General features: G+C 38.5%; 1 protein-coding gene and 1 pseudogene across 5 annotated transcripts in view; one reads left to right on the plus strand and one right to left on the minus strand.

The window, feature by feature from the left end:
- STAG1 (STAG1 cohesin complex component) overlaps positions 1-16,116 on the plus strand; it is a 505,242-nt gene that overhangs the window by 120,287 nt on the left and 368,839 nt on the right. The window lies entirely within an intron of this gene.
- Positions 864-16,065, minus strand: LOC110147841 (prefoldin subunit 4 pseudogene; annotated as a pseudogene).

Genomic DNA, 16,116 nt, shown 5'->3' on the forward strand with positions numbered 1-16,116 from the left:
GATAACCTTGGGAATGATGAGAAATGTACCTTTAGAGTGATATATATATGTATATATGAAATATATGGCATAATATATAAGAGCATATTATATATGCTCTTTCAGGTGTAGTATCTTTCCAGGTGGCTCAGTAGTAAAGGCTGCCTGCCAGTGCAGGAGATTCGCATTTGATCCCTAGGTCAGGAAGATCCTTGGAGGAGGGCAAGGCAGTTCATTCTAGTATTTTTCCCTGGAAAAAACCCCATGCACAGATGAGCCTCATGGGCTATAGTTGGGTTGCAAAAAGTTAGACACTACTGAGCATGCATGCATCTTTAAAACCAACATAATTCAGAAAGAATGGGGAATTTTCTTTATTGAAAGTGAAATTTAGCACAGTGTTTGGCATGTAGCTAGATGCTTTAATGAGTGTTGGATGTTATCAGTAAAGAGAAAAAACAATAGCAAGTTAGTTACAGAGTGATACCAATTTATGGGTGACTACCTATAAAAACGAAATAGAGGACTATATGACCAATGATAAATTTATAAGATTGCTGGAATGATTGAGAAATGTTTAGAATGGCTTATGAAAAATGTAGTAAGTACGAACAAGAGTTTTTTTGATTGCTTAACTGATTTTAATAACATGGCGTAAAGCCCCTACACTTGATATAATTGTTATGCAAAATACATTAGATGAATACTGTCTTCTTTTAAAAATATAAAATAAATAGCCAAGATGTGAAAATAGGCAAGATTCCATTAAATAAATGAAAAATTTTTTTAAAGTTTTGCTTTCCATTTCATTTGAAGAAGGGAAATTACCATTTTAAACAATATTCAGGTTTATTAAACAATTTTAAAAAATTTTTATAAAATGTTTAACTTTCATCAGCTTCAAGGCTTATGTTACTCTCAAATTTTGTATGTAACTTACAGAGGATGAGATGGTTGGATGGCATCACTGACTCAATGGACATGGTTTGGGTAGACTCCGGGAGTTGGTGATGGACAGGGAGGCCTGGCGTGCTGAGGTTCATGGAGTCGCAAAGAGTCGGACATGACTGAGCGACTGAACAGAACTGAACTTTCAAATCTGCTAACACCCACTGAATTGATTCCTCTCTGGACTCTAAGGCATCAATTTCTTCTTGCAAATTTTTTTTGGCTTCTTCTAACATCTCTTGTGTTTCTTCTTGAGAGTGACTAATGAAAACATTGCCAGTCTGATAAGGTATCATTAAGCAGTTGTCATCTGCAAGCATGATGTCCTCACAGGCATCTTCTAAATTTTGGAGTTGTTTCTTTTTTACTTCTATTTCTCCTTCAGCTCTGTGATTCTACTTGTATTCTGTGCAAATTTGTTTATCTTTTGTTGATCTTCAAAAGTGACATTGACATCTTCTGCAGCTGCCTTCTTCTTTGGTGGCCGCCATCTTGGCAAACAAGAGTTTTAAAGCTATGATTAGAACAGTAAGATTAAGGGATGGTAAAATGTAAGTGAAAAATTGGTATACATCATTTTTATGTACCTTCTCCATCAGGGGAAATTTTTTTAGAGCTGTAGAGAGCCAAATGTATAGGTTTCTAAGACAAAGTTGGTTGTGTTTAATAAAATGAGACTTAATTTAAAATGGGGAATAGAGAATAAGAGTGCACCAGATTATTTACTTAAGTAAAGTACTCATAAAATGAGGTCCTCAAAATTTTTCAGATGTCCTGAAACCATCACTAGACTTCTTGTTTTTTGATCCCAAAACCTGGTGTTCGTATGTGCTAAGTCACTTCAGTTGTGTCTGACTCTGCAGCTCAATGAACCATAGCCTATCAGGCTGCTCTGTCCAGTCAAGAATACTGGAGTGGGTTGCGTTTGCCCTCCTCCAGGAGATTTTCCTGACTCAAGGATTGAACTCATATCTCTTAGGTCTCCCGCATTGGCATGCGGGTTCTTTACTTCTAGTGCCACCTGGGAAGCCCCCAAGGAAAAAAAAAACCTAGCAGTGGGCTTTATTTTCTGAGCAAGAATATTAAGTGCAGGAAGGTAAGCTGAGTGTTCTGCCTTTTAAAGTTGTATTGCTGTAAAACTAAAACTATAGTAGGTTTAATGCTTGGCTGCTCAGTCGTGTCTGACTCTTGCAACCCCATGGACTGTAGCCCTCCAGGCTCCTCTGTCCACAGCATTTCCCAGAGAAGAACACTGAAATGGGTTGCCATTACGTTCTCCAGGGGATCTTCCCCACCCAGGGATTGAATGCAGGTCTCCTACATTGCATGCGGATTCTTTAATAGCTGAACTACCAGGGAAGCCCCATACTGTGTTTATGTAACTTTAAAGTATATATTAAAATGTTTGTCTGATTAAGGAAGACTACATGACAGCATTGTTTATAGTAGTCAGAAACTAGAGACAGGCTAAATTTAACCCAAGGAATGGGTTAAATACACTTCTGACACATAAGTATTAACAAATGGTGTAGAGTTTCCACAGTGCTTTTTCCAAGTAAAAAATGTAAATTGCATATAAACATGTAAAGCATTCCATATTTGTATTTCTTATTAAACTTGTGTAAGTTTGAATGCTTATAGGAATCATGCATTTTGTTTCTTCTCACTTTTTTCTTTTTCAAAATATTGTAGTTACTCATTTTAGTTCCTTTCTGTTTTGAGGATTATCTCAGTTATTTGAGATATTATTTGAGAATTAAATGAGTTTCTGCAGAAGATCCTGGTTGGATTTAAAAGTCAAGTTGTAATTTGGATATTACAAAATCCAGGTTGAACATCTGGAATTTCATGGTTCACGTATTGCTGAAGCCTGGCTTGGAGAATTTTGAGCGTCACTTTACTAGCATGTGAGATGAGTGCAGTTGTGCAGTAGTTTGCACATTCTTTGACATTGCCTTTCTTTGGGATTGGAATGAAAGCTGACCTTTTCCAGTCCTGTGGCCACTACTGAGTTTTCCAAATTTGCAGACATACTGAGTGCAGCACTTTCACAGCATCATCTTTTAGGATTGGAAAGAGCTCAACTGGAATTCCATCACCTCCACTAGCTTTGTTCATGGTGATGCTTCCTAAGGCCCACTTGACTTCACATTCTAGGATGTCTGGCTCTAGGTGAGTGATCACACCATTGTGATTATCTGGCTTGTGAAGATCTTTTTTGTACAGTTATTCTGTGTATTCTTGCCACCTCTTCTTAATATCTTCTGCTTCTGTTAGGTCCCTACCATTTATGTCCTTTATTGAGCCCATCTTTGCATGAAATGTTTCCTTAGTATCTCTAATTTTCTGTAGAGATCTCTAGTCTTCCCCATTCTATTTCTTTGCATTGATTACTGAGAAGGACTTTCTTATCTCTCCTTGCTATTCTTTGGAACTCTGCATTCAACTGGGTGTATCTTTTCTTTTCTCCTTTGCTTTTTGCTTCTCTTCTTTTCACAGCTCTTTGTAAGGCCTCCTCAGACAGCCATTTTGCTTTTTTTTTTCATTTCTTTTTCTTTGGGATGGTCTTGATTCCTGTCTCCTGTACAATGTCACAAACCTCCGTCCATAGTTCATCAGGCACTCTGTCTATCAGATCTAGTCCCTTAAATCTATTTCTCACTTCCTCTGTATAATCATAATGGATTTGATTGAGGTCATACCTGAATGGTCTAGTGGTTTTCCCCACTTTCTTCAATTTAAGTCTGAATTTGGCAATAAGGAGTTTATGATCTGAGCCACAGTCAGCTCCCGGTCTTGTTTTTGCTGACTGTATAGAGCTTCTCCATCTTTGGCTGCAAAGAATATAATCAGTCTGATTTTAGTGTCGAGCATCTGGTGATGTTCATGTGTAGAATCTTCTCTTATGCTGTTGGAAGAGGGTGTTTGCTATGACCAGTGTGTAAAACTCTATTAGCAAAATTTGGCAAAACTCTATTAGCCTTTGTCCTGCTTCATTCTTTACTCCCCAAGGCCGAATTTGCCTGTTACTCCAGGTGTTTCTTGACTTCCTGATTTTGCATAACATTCCAGTATAATGAAATGGACATCTTTTTTGGGTGTTCGTTCTGAAAGGTCTTGTACGTCTTCGTAGAACTGTTCAACTTTAGCTGCTTCAGTTCAGTTCAGTTCAGTTGCTCAGTCGTGTCTGACTCTTTGCAACCCCATGAATCGCAGCACGCCAGGCCTTCCTGTCCATCACCAACTCCCAGAGTTCACTCAAACTCATGTCCATCAATTCCGTGATGCCATCCAGCCATTTAGCTGCTTAGTCATATATTAATAGTGTCTGGTTACTGAACTGTTTTCAGAGGGATTGTGCTATTTTTGCATTCCTTCCAGCTATGTGTGAGTTTTCCAGTTGTTCTGACTTCTTACCAACACTTGAAATGGTCTTTTTAATTTTAGTCATGCTAATATGTATGTAGTAGTATCTCATTTCAATTCTAGTTTCCATTTCCCTAATGGGAAGATCACCTGGAGAAGGAAATGGCAACCCACTCCTGTATTCTTGCCTGGTAAATCCCATGAACAGAGGAGCCCGGCGGGCTAAAGGCCATGGGATCACAAAAGAGTTGATACAACTTAAGAGACTAAAACAACAAAACAGTGGTAAAGAGCCTCCTCCAGTGGCATATATGTCACCCTTTTATCTTCTTTGTTGAAGTTTCTGTTCAAATCCTTCACCTGTGGGGGGAAAAAAAGGAGCTGTTTTCTGTCACATTTGAGGTTTGAAAATTTTCTTCCTGTAAGTTCTTTTTCAATTACATGATTTGAAAGTTTTTTCTTTTAGTGTATGACTTTTAAAAATCTCTCAAATGTCTTTTATAGAGAAAAAAGATTAAGTTAATCTCTTTTTTGTTTCTTTTTATGAATGATACTTTTGGTGTCACCATGTAAGAACTCATTACCTAACTGGAGATGACAGAGACTTTCTCATATTTGTTATATTCCATTTTGTGATTATAGCCGTCCTCGAAACTGCAAAATGTTACTGCATTGTGGTTTTTTTTTTCTTTCATTTATTTTTATTAGTTGGAGGCTAATTACTTTACAATATTGTAGTGGTTTTTGTCATATATTGACATGAATCAGCCATGGATTTACATGCATTGTGGTTTTGATGTGCATTTCTCTAACAAGTTGAGCCTCAACTCTTGATGTGCTTATTGGCCAATTATATATCTTCTTCGGAGACGTGTCTGTTTGAGTCCTTTGACCATTTAAAAAATATATATATTATTTATTTTTGGTCACGGTGGGTCTTTGTTGCTGCAGGCAGCTTTCTCTAGTTGTGGTGAGCTGAAGCTCCTCTCTGTTGTGGTGCGTGGGCTTCTCATTATCCTGGCTTGTCTTGTTGTGGAGCATGGGCTTCAGATTCGCGGGTGTAGTAGTTGCAGCTCACAGGCTCTAGAGCACAGACTCAGTAATCGCGGTGCAGAGGCCTAGTTGCTCCAAGGCATGTGGGATCTTCCAGGGCCAGGGGATGAACCTAGGTCCCCTGCATTGGCAGGTGGACTGCCAACCACTGAACCTCCAGAGAAGTTCTGACAGTTTCTTCTTAATTGGTTTTTTTTTTTTTTTGGTCTTATTGGATGGTAAGAAATTACAGTGCCTGAACAGCATGAATTTGAATTATGTGAATCCACTTAAACATAAAATTTTTTCAATAAATGCATCCTGTAATACTAAACACAGTCTACAGTTGGTTGAATCTGTATCTGCATAACTGTGGATGTAGAGGGCCATCTGTGAAGTTATATGTGATTTTTCAACTGTGTGGGTGGTTGAACCTTGTAAGCTCTGTGTTGTTCAAGGGTCATCTTTGTATTCTGGATACTGGATTCTTATCAGATAAATGATTTGCAAATTTTTTTTTACTATCCCTTGGTTGCCTTCTGACTCTGTTGATAAAGTCCTTTGATGCAGAAAAGTTTTTTTATTTTGATGAAATCTATCTTATTTTTTCTTTTGTTGCCTGTGCCTTTGGTGTCACAGCCAAGAAATCATTTCCAAATCTACTGTCATGATACCTTTGCACTAGTTTTTCTTTAAGGAGTTTTATAATTTTTACACTTAGATGTTTGATCCATTTTCAGTTGATTTTTGTGTATGATGTAAGACCAGGGTTCAGTTTCTTTTTTTTTTCTTTTTCTGTATGTGAATATCTATTTTTCCCAGCACCATTTTTTTGAAAAGACAGTGTTTCCCTTATTTGCATGATCTTGGTTTGCTTGCCAGAATCCATTTGACCAAATATGTGAGGATTTATTTCTGGAAGCACTTTTCTTTTGGTTTGTATGTTTGTCTATATAGTTGTATCACAGTGTTTTGATTACTGTCACTTTGTGGTGAGTTTTGAACTCTAGAAGTGTGAGACTTCCAACTTTGGTCTCTCTTTCCAAGATCATTTTGGCTTTTAAAAGTCCTTTCCATGAGGTTCCGTAAGAATTTTGGATGAGATTTTCTGTATAAAAGAATTAAAATTTTGATAATTACAGTATTGAATCTGTAGATTGTTTTGAATACTCAGTGACATCCTTATAATATTATCGTCCCATCTGTGAACAAATCTTTTACCTTGGTTAAATTTCTCTTTAAAATGTTTCATAATGCAACTGTAAATGTAATTTTCTTCCCTTTCATTTTTTTTAATGGTCACTGTACAAAAACAGTGTTTTGTGGTTGATTTCTTTTATCTTCTAACATTGTTAAACTTATTAGTTCTAAGAAAGAAACAATTCATTTTTGTATGTTATCTTCCACCTACAAGTTTTTTCCAACTTGTTCTGTCGCTCAGTTGTGTCCAACTCTTTGCAACCCCATGGGCTGCAGCCCACCAGGCTTCCCTATCATTCACTGTCTCCAGGAGGTTGCTCAAACTCATGTCGATTGAGTCACTGATGGCATATTCAACTAGTATTTGGCTGTTGTTGATTCTTTAAGATTTTCTATATATAAAGGATTATGTCATCTCTGAATAAAGATAGTTTCACTTCTTTTCCTACTTGGATGTGATATATGTCTCTTTCTTGCGTAGTTGTTCTGCTTCAACATACACTAATTTGTTGAAGACCATCGTAAATATGGACATTGTTGACTGCTTGATTTTAGGGGGGATAGCTTTTATTTTAGTCGTTCAACAGAGTATGAACTTAGTTACGTGTTTTTCGTAAATGCCATTTAAGAAAGTTCCATTCAATTTCCTAGGTTTTTTAATGTTTTTTATCGTGAAGGAATGTTTTGGCTCTTCAGTGTCCCTTGAGATTTTGTCAAATGCTTTTTGTCTTAATTTGAGATGATTTTGTGGTTCTTTTTTTACTTTTTAATAATGGATCTTATTACATTGATTTTCTAATGTTGAACAACTTTGGCATTCTTGGGTAAACCTACCTTGCCCATGGTATATATTATGTTTAATATGTAGTTGTATGTTTGCTATTTGAAAATTTTTGCATTTATATTTATAGGAGAAATTGTTCTGTAGGTTTTATTTTGTATGGGGGGGTGCTGTCTTTGTCTTTTATATAGAAGAAATGCTGGCTTCATATATTGAATTAGGAAATCTTCCTCGTATATTTCTAGGAAGACTTTGAGAATGATCAGTGTTATTTCTTTAAATTGCTTGTAGAATTCACTAGTGTGACCATCTGATTCTGGACTTTTTTGTTGGGAGGTTTTGATAGCTGATTCTCTTTGATTATACAGGTTTGTTCTAATTTTTTACTTTTCCTTGAGCCATTTAATATAAATTGTACAGTTTATTGGCGTACAATTTTCCCCTATTATCTTATAATCTTTTTTATTTCTGTAAGGTTTTTAATTCTAGAAATTTAAGAAAGGAAAGGTGGAAATTTATAAATAAATATATAAATTTAAAATTCCTTTAATCAGATCCTGTTAGGAAACACTTGCAGGCTGTATAGAAGTAATTCTCAAAGTATGGTTCCCCACCAGCAATGTCAGTATCACCTGGGCACAGTTAGAAATGCGAATTCTTGGAAATTCCCTGGAAGTCCAGTGGTTAGGACTCTGTGTTCTTACTACGAAGGCACGGGTTCAATCCCTGGTCAGGGAACAGATGCGGCAAACTACATGGCGTTGCTAAAAAAAAAAAAAAGAAATGTAGATTCTTGAGCTATACCCCATACCTACTGAATCAGACCCTGGGGATGGGATCCAGCAGTTGTATTCCAACAAGACTTTCAGATAATTCTGATACACACCAAAGTTTGAAAAACCCCAGTGCACAACTTTCCTGAATGTTGCTGGTATTCCCTAAATGGAGACCTGATCCCCTCAGCCCTCAGGAGCAGAACCCCTAGGAGTATTCAAAACCTCCAAGCCACAGTCTCCAGCATCAGTGGCCTATCCAGAGTTGGGTCTTACTGGTCCCAACTTTTCCTCAGAGGCAGACAGAGAATGAGCATCATATCAGCGTGTCCTGTCCCTCAGATGTTGTACTATGTGCTTGTTTGCTTCAGTTGTCTGAACAAAGGCCATGTAACTGTGGCAGGAGCTCGTATCTCTTCACACAGGGCTTAGGAGCCAGGTGGCATGGGGCTTAGACCAGGATGGCAGGGTGGGGCTCCTGTAGGCTCAATGACAGGTAGAGGTCCTGATGTTGAGTCTTCATGTAGGTTGAATTCCTGGCTGAATTCAGTTCAGTTGAACCCTAAGTTCCATTTAGGGTTCTACACGCTGGCTGCATGATGACAACTTTGATAATGCACACACTTTCATGAAGTTAGAGCTTCATTAATTTGAAATACTTGATATGAAAGTGTTCCATTAGAGGGAATTCTCTGGTGATCCAGTGGTTAGAGTCCCACATTCCCACTGCCAGGGCCATGGGTTTGGTCCCTGGTGAGGGAACTGCAGGTGTTGGAGAGGCTGAAGGCGTGGATCAGCAGTGGCTTGCTGCGGGAACCTGCTTATCTTCCTGCTTTAATTGACCAGTGTGGTTATTTGCATCTTCTCTCTTTTTTACTTACTGAATTTGAAAGTTTGTCAGTAATGTCAATACGTTAAAAAAAAGTCAAATTTTAGCCTTATAAATTCTATTATTTCTCTACTCTTGTTTATTTCTTGTTATTTTTATTATTTCATAACTTTTGCTGCCTTTAGGTTTAATTTGGGCTTCCCAGGTGGCGCTAGAACCTGCCAGTCGGTGCAGGTGGCATGAGAGATGCAGGTTGGTGCCTGAGTCAGGAAGATCCTCTGGAGCGGGGCATGGCAACCCACTCCAGTATTCTTGCCTGTAAAATCTCATGGACAGAGGAGCCTGGCGGACTACAGTCCATTGGGTCACAAAGAGTCAGACATGACTGCAGCGACATAGCACACACATAGGTTTAATTTGCTCCTCATTAAGGTAGACTCATTGGAAAAGACCCTGATTCTGGAAGGGATTGGGGGCAGTAGGAGAAGGGGACGACAGAAGATGAGATGGCTGGATGGCATCACCGACTCGATGGACGTGGGTTTGAGTAAACTCTGGGAGTTGGTGATGAACAAGGAGGCTTGGTGTGCTGCGATTCATGGGGTTGCAAAGAGTCGGACACGACTGAGCAACTGAACTGAACTGAAGGTAGAAAGTTAGCTTACTGAATTGATGCACTTTTTTTTAAACGTGGGCGTTTACAGTTATATTTCCCTCTGAGCACTGCTTTTGGTGGGTCTCATAAATTTTGACATACAGTGTCTTTGTTTTCACTAGTCTCATAGTATTCTAATTTGTCATTTCTTCTTTAACTCAGTAATTTAAGAGTATGCTGTTTAGTTTCCACATATTTGCAGATTTTCCAGTTTCTCTTCTGTTACTGATTTCTACTTCCTTTTCTTTCTGTTCTAAGAATACAGTTTGTATGATTTCAAGCTTTTAAAATTTGCTGGGACTTTGTTGTGGCTTAATCAGCTATGCTGTAGAATGTTGTATGTGAACTTGAGAAAAGGTGTATTCTGCTTTTGGGTGGAGTGTTCCTTACACGTCTGTTAGGTCTGTTTGATTTATGGTGTCTGTTGTTCAAGTCCTCTATTTCCTTTTTAATCTTATGTCTCGATCTTGGTTTTTTTATTTTAAAAGTGGTGTATTGATGTCACCAACTATGGCTACAGTCGTCCATGGGGTTGCAAAGAGTCCGACATGACTGAGTGACTGAGCATGCATGCTTGATAAGTAAAGACTTTTGACACTTTGCTTTGTTTTTCTTTCCTGCTTGTCTTATATCTTCATTTTTCTTTAACTTTTTGTTGGGCTGTAGTTGATTAACAAACAATAGTGTGATATTTTCAGGTGAACAGCAAAGGGACTTAGCCATACATATACATGTTTCCATTCTCCCCCAAACCCTCCTCCCATCCAAGCTGGCACATAACATTAAGTAGAGTTCCATGTGCTATACAGTAGGTCCTTGTTGGTTATGCATTTTAAATATAGCAGTGTGTACATGTCCATCCCAAACTCCGTAATTATCCCTTTCTCCCATCTCCACCCTGGCAATGAGAAATTTGTTGTCTAAGTCTGTGAGTATCTGTTTTGTAAGTTAGTTCATTTGTATCATTTCTTTTTAGATTCCATATATAAGGGATGTTATATAATATTTCTTTGTGACTTCGTTCACTCAGTATGACACTTTGTAGGTCCATCCATGTTGTTGCAAATGGTGTTATTTTGTTTTTTTTAATGGCTTAGTAATACTACATTGTGTGTATATATATTTTATATATAAATATATATATATTATATATATATATATATATATATGGTGTGTGTGTGTATATATATACATACACACACTACATTTTCTTTATCCATTCCTCAGCCAGTGGACATTTCAGTTGCCTCTATGTATTGACTGGTTCAAAATGGGTCAGGGAGTACCTCAAGGCTGTATGTTGTCACCCTGCTTTTTTAACTTACATGCAGAGTAATCATGTGAAATTCAGGGCTAGAGGAATCACAAGCCAGAATCAACATTGCCAGGAAAAATACCAACAATCTTAGATATGCAGATGCTACTATTCTAATGGCAGAAAGCAGAGAAGAACTAAAGGGCCTTTTGATGAGGGTGAAAAAAGAGAGTGAAAAACCTGGCTTAAAACTCAGCATGCAAAAGACTAAGATCACGACATCTGGTCCCATCACTTCATTGCAAATAGGTGGAGAAAAAAGTGGAAACAGTACATTTTCCACTGGGCTCCAAAATCACTGTGGACAGTAACTGCAGCCACGAAATTAAAAAGTTCTTACTCCTTATAAAGAAAGCTATGACAAATTATCTAGACAGTGTATTAAAAAGCAGAGATACCACTTTGCTGACAAAGCTGTGGTTTTTCCAGTTCAGTTCAGTTGCTCAGTCGTGTCCACCTATTTGCAACCCCATGGACTGCAGCATGCCAGGCCACCCTGTCCATCACCAACTCCCAGAATTTACTCAAACTCATGTCCATTGAGTTAGTGATGCCATCCAACCATCTCATCCTCTGTTGTCCCCTTCTCCTCCTGCCTTCAATCGTTCCCAGCATCAGGGTCTTTTCCAGTGAGTCAGTTCTTCACATCAGGTGGCCAAAGTATTAGAGTTTCAGCCTCAGCACCAGTCCTTCCAATGAATATTCAGGACTGATTTCTTTCAGGATGGACTGGTTGGATCTCCTTGCAGTCCAAATGACTCTCAAGAGTCTTCTCCAACACCACAGTTCAAAATCATTAACTCTTCGGCACTCAGCTTTCTTTATAGTCTAACTCTTGCAAACATACATGACTGTTGGAAAAACCATAGCTTTGACTAGACGGACCTTTGTTGGCAAAGTAATTTCTCTGCTTTTTAATATGCTGTCTAGGTTGGTCATAACTTATTTTCCAAGGAGCAAGCATCTTTTAATTCATGGCTGCATTTGCCATCTGCAGTGATTTTGGAGGGGCCCCTCCCCCCCGCCAAAAAAAAAAAAACAAAAACCTAGACAGCATATTGAAAAGCAGAGACATCACTTTGCTGACAAAGGCCTGTATGGTCAAAGCTGTGGTTTTTCCAGTAGTCATGTATTGATGTGAAAGTTGGACCATAAGGAAGGCTGAATGCTGAAGAATTGATGGTTTAGAATTATGGCACTATAAAAGACTCTTGAGAGTCTTTTGGGCAGCAAGGAGTTCAAACCAATCTATCCTATAGGAAATCAAACCCAAATATGCATCGAAAGGACTAATGCTGAAGCTGTTGTTCCAATACTTTGGCCACGTGATGCAAAGAGCCAACTCATGGAAAAGACCCTGATGCTGGGAAAGATTGAGGACAGAAGGAGAAGGAGGGGCTACAGAGAATGAGATGTTTCGTGGCATCGTCGACTCAGTGGACATGAGTTTGAGCAAACTCCTGGAGATAGTGGAGGACAGGGAAGCCACGCATGCTGCAGTCCATGGGGTCACAAAGTTGGACACAACTTAGCAACTGAACAGCAGTGTTTTGGCTATTGTAAACACTACTGCAGTGACCTTTGTTGCTTAATTTCTCCATCACTGCCTTCCTTTGTGTTTGATCTTCTAGTGCACCTTTTTCATTTTAAAAAATTTCACTTTCAATTACACTGGTGATCACGATATGTTATGTTTATATCAATTTAGTTCGAAACGGTAGTAATTTGACTTTTTATTTATACATTTGGGTATACTTCAAATATATTGCGGGTTTGATTCTAGAGCACCACAGTAAAGCAAATAGCACAATAAAGTTACGTGAGTCACTTGAGTTTTTCAGTTTTCCAGTTATGTTTGGTCTAAACTATAGCTTGTTAAGTATTCAGTGTTACTATGTCTTAAATGATGTACATACCTTTATTTACATATATAAAAACACTTTATTGTGAAGGCATGCTAGCCATCATCTGAGCCTTCAGCTATTTGTAGTCTTTTTGCTGAAAGAGGGTCATGCCTCAGTGTTGATTGCTGCTGAATGATTAGGGTGGTTATTTCCAAAGGATAGAGTGACGGTGGCAGTTTCTTAAAATAAGGCAACAGTGAAGTTTGCCACATTGGTGGACTCTTCCATTCATGAATGATTTCTCTATAGCATGCAGTGCTGTTTGATAGTATTTTACCCACAATAGAACTTTTTTAAAAAATTGGAGTGAGCCCTACCAAACTTGCCACTGCTTTATCATTTAGGTTTTCATAATATTCTAAACTCTTTATTGTCATTTCAGCATCTGCTCAGCATCTTCAGCAGTTACAGTTTTCATCTCAAGAAAGTACTTTGTTTGCTCATACATAAGAAGCATCTCCTTTGTTAGTGTATATCATGAGATTTGTAGCAATGCAGTCACATATTCAGACTCCACTTCTAATTTGAGTTCATTGCTATTTCACTCACTATACCAGCAGTTCTTTCCCACACTAAAGACTTGAATCCCTCAAAGTCATCTCTGAGTGTTGAAAACAACTGTTTGCAAACTCTTGTTGATATTTTGACCTTTTCCATGAATCATGAACATCACTAATGGTGTCTAGTAAGTACCATTTTGAATGAATGAATCTTTTCCTGGTTTTCATCTGACTTCATCCAGGTTCATCAGAGAAATCACTGTCTATGGCAGCTACAATCTTATTATAGGTATTTCTTAACTAATAAAACTTGAAAAGTGAAATAACTCCTTGTGGGCTGCAGGATGGATTCTGTGTCAGGAGATGTGAAAATGGCATATGTCTCACTGTGCATCTTTAGCAGAACTCTTCGGTGATCAGGTGCATTGTCAATGAGCAGTAAGTAATATATGAATCTTTTCTTTTCTCTGAGCAGTAGATCTCAAGAGTAGGCTTAAAGCACTTACTAAACAGTGTTCCAAACTTGATGTACTGTCAACCAGGCTTTGTTTTTCCATTTCTATAGCACAGGCAGAATAGATAATAGTGTAATTCTTAAGGGCCCTGTGATTTTTGGAATAGTAAATGAACACTGGCTTCAATTTAAAGTCACTAGTTGCATTAGACCCTGTCAGGAAAGTGTGCTTGTTTTTTTTGAAACTTTGAAGCCAGGCACTGACTTCTCCTTATACCTGTGAAAGTTCTCAATGGCATCTTCTTCTGGTGTAGTAATATTTTGTCTACACTGAGAAACTTTTGTTTAGTTTTCTTGTTCAGTCACTCAGTCATGGCCGAGTCTTTGCAATCCCATGGACTGCAGTACACCAGGGTTCCCTGTCCTTCACCATCTCCCGGAGTTTGCTCAAACTGATGTCCATTGAATTCCAACCATCTCATCCTCTGTCGTCCCCTTCTCCTCCTGCCTTCAATATTTCCCAGCATCAGGGTCTTTTTCAATGAGTCTGCTCTTCCCGTAAGGTGACCAAAGTACTGGAGCATCAGCTTCAGCATCAGTCCTAGTGAATATTCAGATTCGATTTCCCTTAGGATTGACTGGTTGGATCTCCTTGCTGTTCAAGGGACTCTCAAGAGTCTTCTCTAGCACCACACTTCAAAAGTATCAATTCTTTGGTGCACAGCCTTCTTTATGGTCTAGCTTTCATATCCATACATGACTACTGGAAAAACTGTAGATTTGGCTAGATGTGCCTATGTCGACAGAGTGATGTCTCGGCTTTTTGATATATTGTCTAGGTTTGTCATAGCTTTTCTTCCAAGGAGCAAGCCTCTTTTAATTTCATGGCTGCAGTCACGGTCTGTAGTAATTTTGGAGCCCAGGAAAGTAAAGCCTGTCACTGTTTCCATTGTTTCCCCATCTATTTGCAATGAAGTGACAGGACCAGATGCCATGATCTTTGTTTTTTGAATGTTGAATTTTAAGTCAGTTTTATCACTCTTCCCTTTCACCCTCATCAAGAGGCTCTTTAGTTCCTCTTTGCTCTGTGCTATAAGGGTAGTGTCATCTGCATATCTGAGTTTATTGATATTTCTCCTGGCAATCTTGATTCCAGCTTGTGCATCATCCAGCCTGGCATTTCGCATAATGTACTTCGCATTAAGTTAAATAAGCAGGGTGACAGTAGACAACCTTGACATACTCCTTTCCCAATTTGGAACCAGTCCGTTGTTCTATATATTGACCTGCATACAGATTTCTCAGGAGGCAGGTAGTCTGGTATTCCCATCTCTTTCAGAATTTTCCACAATTTGTTGTGATCCACACAGTCAAAGGCTTTGGTGTAGTCAGTGAAGCACGAGCAGATGTTTTTTCTGGAAATCTCTTGCTTTTTCTATGATGCAGTGGATGTTTGCGATTCGATCTCTGGTTTCTCTGCCTTTTCTAAATCCTGCTTATACATCTGGGAGCTCTTGGTTCGAATACTGTTGAAGCCTAGTTTGAAGGATTTTGAGCATTAATTTGCTAGCATGTGAGAAGAATGCAGTTGTTTGGTAGTTTGAACATTCTTTTGCATTGCCTTCTTTTGGGTTTGGAATGAAAACTGTCCTTTTTAAGTCCTGTGGCCACTGCTTAGTTTTCCAGATTTGCTGGGACATTAAGTCCAGCACTTTGACAGCATAATCTTTTAGGATTTGCAGTAGCTCTTCTTGAGTTCTATCAGCTTCACTAGCTTTTTTTTCATAGTAATGCTTCCTAAGGCCCAGTTGACTTCACACTGCAGAATGTCGGGCTGCAGGTGAGTGATCAATCACACCATTGTGGTTATCTGGATCATTAAGAACTTTTTTTTTTGTATAGTTCTTCTGTGTATTCTTGCCACCATCTTCTTAATATCTTCTGTGTCTGTTACATCTGTACTGTTTCTTTCCTTTATTGTGCCTGTCTTTGCATGAAATATTCCCTTGGTATCTCTAATTTTCTTGAAGAGATCTTTAGTCTTTCCTATATTGTTTTCCTGTATTTCTTTGCATTGATCACTTAGGAAGGCTTTCTTATGTTTCGTTGCTGTTCTTTGGAACCCTGTATTCTGATGGATATATCTTTCCTTTTCTCCTTTGCTTTTTGTTTCTCTTTTCAGCTATTTGTAAGGCCTCCTCAGACAACCATTTTGCCTTTTTGCATTTCTTTTTCTTGGGGATGGTTTTGATCACTACCTCCTGTAGAACATCCGAGCCTCCATCCATAGTTCTTCAGGCACTCTGTTTATTAGCTGCTGAACAACCATCGACAGGAGAATGTTGGACTCCCCAGAAAAGATACCCCATGTACAAGGGCA

This window comes from Odocoileus virginianus, chromosome 4 (assembly GCF_023699985.2).
Source record: "Odocoileus virginianus isolate 20LAN1187 ecotype Illinois chromosome 4, Ovbor_1.2, whole genome shotgun sequence".
NCBI lineage: Eukaryota > Metazoa > Chordata > Mammalia > Artiodactyla > Cervidae > Odocoileus > Odocoileus virginianus.